Below are 10629 nucleotides of genomic sequence, written 5' to 3' on the forward strand. Positions count from 1 at the left end.
CTTTGACTGATGAGTCCAATTCCTTTATCATATCTTCAATGCTTGAAATTTTCTCTTTCATCTCTTGTATTCTCCTTTTTATGTTTGCCCGTGTGATTCCTGATCATTTTTCTATATTTTTCACTACCAGAATTCCCTCAGTGTGTGATTTTTATTGTCTCTATTTTGGTTTTCAAGACTTTAGATTTTTTTTTTTTGTTTTTTTATATGGAAGGCTTCACGAATTTGCGTGTCTTCCTTGTGCAGGGGCCGTGCTAACCTTCCCTGTATCATTCCAATCTTAGTATATGTGTTGCCGAAGTGAGCACAAGAATTTTGTTTTGTCTTTCACCTGTTCATTTTCTTTTTCTTGGTTTTCTTTAAGGGATTTGATGATTTCTTCCAATTCTTTATTTTTTGTTTTTTCCTTCACTTTTCTGATAGAATTTCTCATTTCCTCTTTAAGGACCTCAAGCATTCGCCTAAAGTTATTTTTTAGGTCGTTTTCTTCTGTTTCATCTGTGTAGAGGTATTCAAGTCTTGCTGTTCCAGAACTATTAGTTTCTGTTAGTGTTATGTTGTTCTTTGTGGTGCTGAGTATGTTCTTAACTTGTCTACTCATCTTTTCCTCTAATTAGTGCATTTGGGGTTATGTCTCTATTGATTACTCTTCCAGGAGCCAAAGGGGCTCAGTGTTTGTTCCTCACGGTGGAGTTAGGGCCTTGGTTCCAATCAAGTTAGAGTTCACTCAGAGTTCCTTAAGATTGCTTGGTGCTCTTGGAGGTTGCTCTGCAATTCCAGAGTTCATTTGAGCATACTCCCATGGAGGTAGCTTTCCTGAGCCTGCTTCCATGGAGGTTGCTGGCTTGGGCCTGCTCCTGTATAGGTTCTGACTCAGGTTTGGTTCCATGGAGGTAGTTGGTTTGGGCTTTCTCTAGAGCATGTCACTGACTCAGTCTTGTTCTGGAGAAGATTTCTGGCTAGGGCCTACTCTGGCAGAACTTACTCCCTCAGGCTTGTTCCAGAGGAGGTTGCTGGCTCAGTTCTGCTTCCATAGGGTCCCCTATCTGCGGCCTGCTCCTGCAAGGTTCCTGTCCTGGTCCTGGTCCCACCAAGGTTGCTGACTCAGGCCTGATCCTGTGGAGGTCCCTGGCTCTGGCCTCTTCCCGTGGAAGTTGCTGTCTTGGACCTGGTCCCATGAAGATTGCTTGCTCGGGCCTGGTGCCACAGAGGTTGGAGACTCTGGCCTGCTCTGGTGGAAGAGGAAAGCTCAGTCTGCTTCTACAGAGGTCACACGTTCAGGCCTGCCTCCTCAGAGGTCACTCCCTCATACCTGTTCCAGTGGAGGACGCTGGCTTGGGCATGCTCCAGCAGAGGTTGCTGCTTCAGGCCTGCTTCCACAGAGGCAGCAGGCTCAAGCCTTCTCAGCATTCACTTTATTTAAGGCAAATAAAGAAGGCTTAAGACAACCATTTGTGATTTTTAGATTTTAACTGCTCAAGGCACCTGGATTAAGGATGAGCTGTGAATAAAGTTTGGACAGTATTTGTTGATGGTATGCAGACCATTTAAATTCCATTGTAGGAGAGTCACATTTTCTGGCTCCCTTAGAAACTCTGTAATGACTAGTTGAGTCACAGCATACGGAAATGATAAGGCTGGTTTTCCAATGGTTAGATTGGCGTCCTGGGTAATTCCTTTTTCTTTTTATTGTTTTTATTGAGCTATATATTTTTTATGTTCTCCTCCCTTCCATTCTTCTCCCCTCCAACCTACTCCCATGATCCCCATGCTCCCAATTTACTCAGGAGATCTTGTCTTTTTCTACTTTACATGTATATTAGAACCATATATGTCTCTCTTAGGGTCCTTTTTGCTGTCTAGGTTCTCTGGGATTGTAAATTGTAGGCTGGATTTTTTTTTTGTTTCATATCTAAAAGCCACTTATGAGTAAGTATATATTATATTTATCATTCTGGGTATGGGTTACCTCACTCAATATGTTGTTTTCTAGATTCATCAAATTGCCTGCAACTGTCAAGATATCATCATTTTTCCACTGTGTAGTACTCCATTGTATAAATGTACCACATCTTCTTTATCCATTCTTTGGTCGAGGGCCATTTAACTTGTTTCCAGATTCTGCCTATGACAAACAATGCTGCTATGAACATAGTTGAGTGCATGTCCTTGTCGTAGGATTGAGCATCCTTTGAGTACATACCCCAAAGTGATATTGTTGAGTCTTGAGGTAGGGAGTTTGATGATTTTCTGAGACATCACCATACTGAAATCCAAAGTGGCTGTGTCAGTTTGCAATCACACCAGCAATGGAGGAATGTTCCCTTTACCCTACATCCACTTCAGCATAAGTTGTCATCAGTGATTTTGATATTGATCATCCTGACAGGTATAATATGGAATATCAGAATTGTTTTTATTTCCACTTCTCTGATGGCTAAGGATGTTGAACATTTTCTCAGTGTCTTTCAGCCATTTTAGATTCTTCCGTTGTGAGTTCTCTGTTTAGATCTGTACCTCATTTTTTTTTACTAGATTATTTGTTTTTTGTGATGACAAATTTCTTGAGTTCTTTGTATATTTTGGAGATCAGACCTCTGTTCAGTGTGGGACTGGTGAAGAACTTTTCCCATTCTGTAGGCTGCCATTTAGTTTAGTTAAGCATGTCTTTTGTTTTACAGAAGCTTCTAAGTTTCAGGAGATCCCACTTAATAATTGTTCTCTCATTGTCTGTGTTACTTGTATTATATTTAGGAAGTGGTCTCCTGTGCCAATGTGTTTACGTGTACTTCCCACTTTCTCTTCTATTAGGTTCAATGTAGTGGGTTTTATGTTGAAGTCATTGATCCATTTGAACTTGAGATTTGTGCATGGTAATACATATTCCATCTCTCTACATATTAATATACAGTTATGCAAGAACCATTTGTTGAATAGGCTTTCTTTTTTCCTTTTTATATTTTTTGCTTCTTTGTAAAAAACCAGGTGATTGTAGATGTGTGGATTAATATCTGTTTTTTTTTTTTTTTAATTTGGTTCCATTGGTACTCCTGCCTGTTTTTATGCCAAAATCACGCTGTTTTCAGTACTGTAGCTCTGGAGTAGAGTTTGAAGTCATGGATTGTGATGCCATCCAGAAGTTCTTTTATTGTACAGGATTGTTTTGGCTATCCTGGTTTTGTTGCCCTTCCATATGAAGTTGAGTATGGTTCTTTTGAGGTCTGTGAATAATTTTTCTGGGATTATGATGGGCATTGCATTGAATGTGTAGACTGCTTTTGGTAAGAATGCCATTTTTACTATGTTTATTCTACCTATCCTAGAGCATGGGAGATCTTTCCATTTTCTGGTGTCCTCTTCAATTTCTTTTTTCAAAAACTTAAAGTTCTTGTCATACAGGTCTTCCATTTGTTTGGTTAGAGTTACTCCAAGGCATTTTATGTTATTTGCGGTTATTATGAAGGGTGATATCTATGATTTCTTTCTCAGCTCTTTTATCATCTGTATAAAGGAGGGCTACTAATTTTTTCTTTAGTTAATCTTGTATCCTGCTACATTACTGAAGGTAATTTATGAGCTGTAGAAGTTCCTTGGTGGAATTTTTGGGGTCACTTACGCAATCTATTGTGAGAGTTTGACTTCTTTTTTGGTATCCCCTTGAAATATTTTTGTTGTTTTAGCTAGAAACTCAAACAGTATATTGCATAGATATATATAGTGAGAGTGAACAACCTTGTCTTGTTTCTGATTTCAGTGGGATCACTTTGACTTTGACATTTAGACTGATGTTGGCTCTTGGCTGGCTGTATATTACCTTTATTGTGTTTAGGTGTGTTCTTTTTATTCCTGCTTTCTCCAAGACTTCTAATATAAAGAGATTTTGTATATTACCTAAGGCATTTTCAGTATCCTATGACATGATCATGTGGGTTTTTTCTGTTTTCTTATAAAGTGGATTACACTGATAGATTTTCATACATTGAACCATCCCTGCATTTCTGGAGTGAAGCCTACTTGGTCATGGTGGATGATCTTTCTGATGTTTTCTTGGATTCTATTTGCCAGTATTTTACTGAGTATTTTTGCACTAATGTTCTGGAAGAGATTGGTATGTAATTCTCTTTCTTAGTTATGTTTTTGTGTGGTTTTGGTATCAAAGTAATTGGAGCCTCATAAAAGGAGTTTGGCAATTTTCCTTCTGTTTCTATTGTGTGGATCAACTTGAGGAGTATTGGTATTAGTTCTTTGAAAACCTTGTACAATTCTTCACCGAAACCATCTGTTTCTGGGCTTTTTGTGGTTGCGAGATTTTGATGACTGTTTTAATTTCTATAGAAGTTAAAGACCTATTTAATTTGACTATCTGGTCTTGATTTAAGTTTGGTAAGTGTATTTTTTTCAGAAAATTGTCCATTTCCTTTAAGTTTTCCAATCTTTTGGAGTAGAGGTTTTCAAAATATTACCTAATGATTCTCTGAATTTTCTGTGTCTGTTATTGTATCTCCCTTTTCTTTTCTGATTTTTGTCAATTTAGATATTCTCTTTCTGCCTTTTGGATAAGTTGGTCTATTTTGTGGATTTTCTTGAAGAACCAACTCTTTGTTTCATTGATGCTTTCTATTGGTTTCTTTGTTTTTATTTTGTTGATTTTAGCTCTCAACTTGAATGCTTCCTGCCATCTAGTCCCCTGGGTGAGTTTGCTTCTTTTTTTTTCTAGAGGTTTCACATGTTCGGTTAACTCACTAGGCCAGGATTTTTAAGCTTCTTTATGTAGGCATTTAGTGCTATGAATTTTCCTCTTAGCACTACTTTCATTGTGCCCCATAAGTTTAGGTATGTTGTGCAGTAACTTCATTGAATTTTATTTTAGGAAATCTTTAATTTCTTTCTCTATTTCATCCTGCCCCATTGATGATTCAAGCAAGCATTGTTTAATTTCCATGTGTTTTTGGGTTTTCTGAAATTAATTTTGCTGTTGAATTCTAATTTCAAGTCATGGTGATCTGATATAATACATGGGGTTATTTCAAATTATTTGGATCTGTTGAGATTTGCATTGTTAATTAATATGTGGTCAATTTCTGAGAAGGCTCTGTGAGGTGCTGAGAAGACTGAATATTCTTTCATATTTAGATGCAATGTTCTATACTTAGCTGTTCAGTCTATTTGAGTCATAGCATCTGTTAGTCTGTTATTTTTCTGTTAAGTTTCTGTCTGACAGACTTGTCCAATGGTGAGATTGGGGTGTTAAAGTCTCCCACTATTGGTGTGTGAGGTTTAATGTGCGATTTAAGCTTTAGTAGTGTTTCTTTTACATATGAGGTTGCCGTTGTATTTGGGGCATAGATGTTCAGTATTGAAATTTCCTCTTGATATATTTTTCCTGTAACTAATATGAAATATCCTTCTTTGTCTCTTTTGATTGATTTTAGTTTGAAATCTATTTCATTAGATATCATGATAGCTACACCAGCTTGTTTCTTAGGTCTTTTTGACTGGAAAATTTTTGAAAAACACTTTACTCTGAAGTGATGTCTGTATTTAAGGTTGATGTGTGTTTCTTGTAAGGATGGACTCTGTTTTTGTATCCAATCTTTTAATCTGTGTCTTTTTATAGGTGAGTTAAGTCCATTTATATTGAGGTATATTAATTACCAGTGATTGCTAGTTCCTCTTATTTCAGTTTTCATTGTTGGTGATGTTATTATGTTTTTCTTTTTCCCTTTGGGATTTTCTGCTGTGCGATCATCTATTGTCTGTGTTTAGAGTTTTCCTTCTAATAGTTTGTGTAGGGCTGGGTTTGTGGCTAGATATAGCTTAAATCTTGATCAGTCATTGAATATTTTGTTTTGATCTTATATGGTGAATAAAAATTTTGCTGGGTATAGGCTAGGTATAGTCTGGGCTGGCATCTGTGGTCTCTAAATATTTGCATAACACTTGACAAGAATCTTCTGCCTTTCACTATTTCAGTTGAAAAATCAGGTGTAATTCTGATAGCTCTGACTTTATGTTACTTGGCCTTTTTCCTTTGGTGCTCTTGGTATTCTTTTTTATTCTGTATCTTTTGTGTTTGGATTATCATGTGGTGAAGGGACTTTTTCTATTTCTGAAGGTCCAGTCTATTTGTTGCTCTGTAAGCCTCTTGCATCTTCATAGGCTTGTCCTTCTTTAGGTTGGGAAAGTTTTCATCTGTGGTTTTATTGAATATGTTTTCTGAGTCTTTGAGCTGGAATTCTTCTGTTTATTTTGTCCCTATTTTTCTTAGGTTTGGTCTTTTGCAGATATCTCATATTTCCTAGCTATTAAGATTTTGTTAGAGTTAACATTTTCTTTGACAAATGAATCTATTTCCTCTATAGTATCTTCAACCCCTGAAATTCTTTTTCCCAAATGCTAATATGATTTATTTCACAGCATTGCCACTTTGATATGTGAGATTTTGGAATTGGCTCTTTGTATTTATAAGTTCAATTTTTATATTTTTCCACTCAAAATTTACACTTCCTCCCGTCCTCCCATTCCCCTCCCGCTCCCCCACTCACCCTCCTTCTTCCCCCTCCCTTCTTAAGAGAGGGCAGGGAACTCTGCCCTTTGGGAGGTCCAAGGCCCTCCCCCCTACATCCAGGAAGCTGTATATCCAAATAGACTAGGGTCCCAAAAAGCCAGTACATGCAGTAGAAACAAGTCGCAGTGCCTTTATCAATTGCTTCCCAGTCAGCTGCCATTGTCAGCCACATTCAGAGAGACCAGTTTGATCCCATGCTTGGTCAGTCCCAGTCCAACTGGATTTGGTGAGCTCCCATTAGAACAGGCACACTGTCTCCGTGGGTGTACAAACCCCTTGCAGTCCTGACTTCCTTGCTCTCTTCTCCCTCCTTCTGCTCTTCAACTGGACCTTGGGAGCTCAGTCCAGTGCTCTGATTACAGTCTCTGTCTCTATCTCCATTCGTTGCTGGATGAGGATTCTATGGTGATATTTGAGATAATCATCAGTTTGATAGTAGAGCAAGGACAGTTCAGGCACCCTCTCCTCTGCTGCCCAAAGACCTAGCTGGGGACATCCCTGTGGACACCTGGGATCCCCTCTAGAGCCAAGTCTTTTACCAACCTTAAAATGGCTCCCTTAATGTAGATATCTTCTTCCCTGCTTCTATATCCGCCCTTCCTCCATCTCCACCCTCCCACTCCACCAAGCTCTCCCGAGTCTTTCCCTTCTCCCTTCTATCTCCCACTCTCACTTTCCCTCAACCCCACCCCCACCCCTACCCCCACCACCATACTCCCAACTTTTGCCTGATGATATTTTTCACTTCCAATTTCCAGGAGGATCCATTTATGTTTTTCTTTGTGTTCACCTTGTTATTTTGCTTCTCTAGGCTTGTGAACTATAGGCTTAATGTCCTTTGCTTATGGCCAGAGTCCACTAATGAGTGAGTACATACCATATTCATCTTATTGGGTCTGAGTTATCTCACTCAGGATAGTGTTTTTTATTTCCATCCATTTGCATACAAAATTCAATATTTTTTTTTTAACCACTGAATAGTACTCAAATGTGTAGATGTGCCATACTTTCTTTATCCATTCTTCCATTGAGGGGCATCTAGGTTGTTTCCCGGTACTGGCTATTATAAATAATGCTACTGTGAACATAGTTGAACAAATGCTTTTGTAGTGTGATTGGGCATCTCTTGGGTACATTCCCAAGAGTGGTATTGCCGGATCCTGAGGTAGGGTGATTCCCAATTTCTGGGGAAACTGCCACACTGATTTCCAAAGTGGTTGCACAAGTTTACATTCCCACCAGCAATGGATGAGTGTTCCCCTTACTCTACATCCTCTTCAGCATAGGCTATCATTGGTGTTTTTGGTTTTAGCCATTCTGACAGGTGTGAGATGATATCTCAAAGTTGTTTTGATTTGCACTTCCCTGATCGCTAAGGAGATTAAACATGACCTTAAGTGTCATTTGGCCATTTGAACTTCTTCTGTTGAGAAATCTCCGTTCAGCTCAGTACCCCATTTTTTAATTGGGTTATTTAGAATTTTAATGTCTAGTTTCTTGAGTTCTTTATATATTTTGGAGATCAGACCTTTGTTTGATACGGGGTTGGTGAACATCTCCCATTCAATAGGATGTCTTTTTGTCTTTATGACAGTGTCCTTTGCTTTTCAGAAGCTTCTCAGTTTCAGGAGGTCCCATTTATTCAGTGTTGCTCTTTGTCTGTGCTACTGGGGTTTTAGGTAGGAAGTGGTCTCTTGTGCCCATGTGTTGCAGTCAACTTCCCACTTTCTCTTCTATCAGGTTCAGTGTGGTCAGATTTATAGTGAGGTTTTTAATCCATTTGGACTTTACTTTTGTACATGGTGATAGATATTCTTCTAGAGGTTGACATCCAGTTCTGTTAGCACCACTTATTGAAGATGCTTTCTTTCTTCCATTGTATAATTTTAGCTCCTTTGTCGAAAATCAGGTGTTCATAGGTTTGTGGGTTAATATCTGGGTCTTTGATTCGATTCCATTGGTGATGTCTCTGTTTTTATGCCAATACCAAGCTGTTTTCTTTAGTGTAGCTCTGTAATAGAGTTTGAAATCAGGGATGGTAATGCCTCCAGAAGTTCCTTTATTGTATAGGATTGTTTTGGCTATCCTGGGTTTTTTGTTTTTCTGTATAAAGTTGATTATTGCTCTCTCAAGGTCAAGAATTTTGTTGGGATTTTGATGGGGATTGCATTGACTATATAGATTGCCTTTGGTAGAATTGCCATTTTTACTATGTTGATTCTCCCAATCCAAGAGCAAGGGAGATCCTTCCATTTTCTGGTATCCTCTTCAATTTCTTTCTTCAAAGACTTAAAGTTCTTGTCAAATAGATCTTTCACTTCCTTGGTTAGTGTTACCACAAGATACTTTATGCTATTTGTGGATATCATGAAAGGTAAAGTTTCTCTGATTTCCCTCTCTGCTTCTCTATCCTTTGTGTATAAGAGGGCTACTGAATTTTTTGAGTTGATCTTGTGTCCTGCCACATCAATGAAGGTATTTATCAGCTGTAGGAGTTTTTTGGTAGAGTTTTTGGGGTCACTTACGTACACTATCATATCATCTGCAAATAATGAAAGTTTGACTTCTTCCTTTCTGATTCAAATCCCCTTGATTTCCTTATGTTGTCTTATTGCTATTGCAAGAACTTCACGCACTATGTTGAAGAGATATGGTGAGAGTGAACAGCCTTGTCTTGTTCCTGATTTTAGTGGAATGTCTTTGAGTTTCTCTCCATTTAATTTGATGTTGGCTGTTGGCTTGCTGTATATTGGTTTTATTATATTTATATATGATTCTTGCATTCCTAATCTCTCCAAGACAGAGGGTAACCTATAAATTCTCAGTGAATGAGATAAAGGAAAATAGATACCCCAAAATTTTAACAATTGTTATAGCAGATATCAGAATTAAAGGTCATTTTAGTATCTCTCTTTGGACCTTCTGTCTTTTCTACATTTTATGCAATGCATTTGTTTGACATGTTATCTCACTTATTTGCCACTTCAAACATATGGTGCTGATAACATTAAAAACTCCCAAGAGAATGGCATTAGAAATATTATCAAATAGCCATTTTGATTCAAAATATGCAAGTACATAGAACAAGTTCATTCCTTTCTTTTTCTAAAATGTGAGTTCAGTGATTTCAACAGACTCTTTTGTGGTAGCTAGAAACAAATCAATATTATTTTTAACAGATTATAATTTATCAGAATTTAGTTATGTGTGCATATGTATATAAACGTGTATTTAGTGTGTCTGTAATTTAAGCATGAGACTTGTGGTAACATGCACCCTTATACACACAGGAAGGGTTAAGGAAGGGTCTTGATGGTCTTTATTTCTCACTGTATTGTGGCCTTGAGACGGGGTCTTTCATTGAATGGAAAACTCTATACCTATATTTGCTAAGCTGACTGCCCATTGAGTTCCTGCGATCTGGAGCTACAGATACTCACCACTATTTCTAGCTTTTTGTGTGGATGCTGAGGATTTGAACTCATGCTGTCATGCTTGCAGAGTAAATATTCCTACCCACTGAACCATTTTCCCAACAGCTCATCATGTTTCACTCATCCGTCATTACCATATTGGTAACATGTGGTCCAATATCTTTTCATTCAAACTTCTCTATCTGTCCATGAACCTCCACTGGAACACAATGCCAACTTTCATCTATGTGTGTACTATTTCTTTCCTGCAACCTACACAGCACCCAAGATTCAAAACCTCTGGGTCATTTCAATTTTTTTATTAATTAAATGTATTCATTTATTTTACATTTGCCCACAGTTGCCCCTTCCCTTCTCCTGTCCCATTCTTTTCCCCCTTCCCTCTGCTTACTCCTCACCTCACCTGTCTGTTTCTGTTTAGAAAGGTCCAGACCTCTCATGAGTATTGACAAAGCATGATCTATCACTTACTTGAGATAAGCTCCTCCCTTTGTATTAAGGCTGAGAAAGGCAACCCATTATAAAGAATAGGTTTTCAAGAAAAGGCCAAAACATTAGGAACAGCTCCTGCTCTCACTGCTAGGAGTTCCACAAGTAGACCAAGCTATATAACTGTCTCTCATATAC

The 10629-nt window shown here is 38.1% G+C and overlaps 1 non-coding gene across 1 annotated transcript; it reads right to left on the minus strand.

Annotated features, from left to right (window-relative positions):
• Positions 1-201: 201 nt before the first annotated feature.
• On the minus strand, positions 202-308 carry LOC130864211 (U6 spliceosomal RNA). Its single transcript, XR_009055910.1, has one exon. It is a non-coding gene; the product is annotated as a U6 spliceosomal RNA (small nuclear RNA).
• Positions 309-10629: the final 10321 nt, after the last annotated feature.

The sequence above is a fragment of the Chionomys nivalis genome, chromosome 21 (assembly GCF_950005125.1).
Source record: "Chionomys nivalis chromosome 21, mChiNiv1.1, whole genome shotgun sequence".
NCBI classification, from domain to species: Eukaryota; Metazoa; Chordata; class Mammalia; order Rodentia; family Cricetidae; genus Chionomys; species Chionomys nivalis.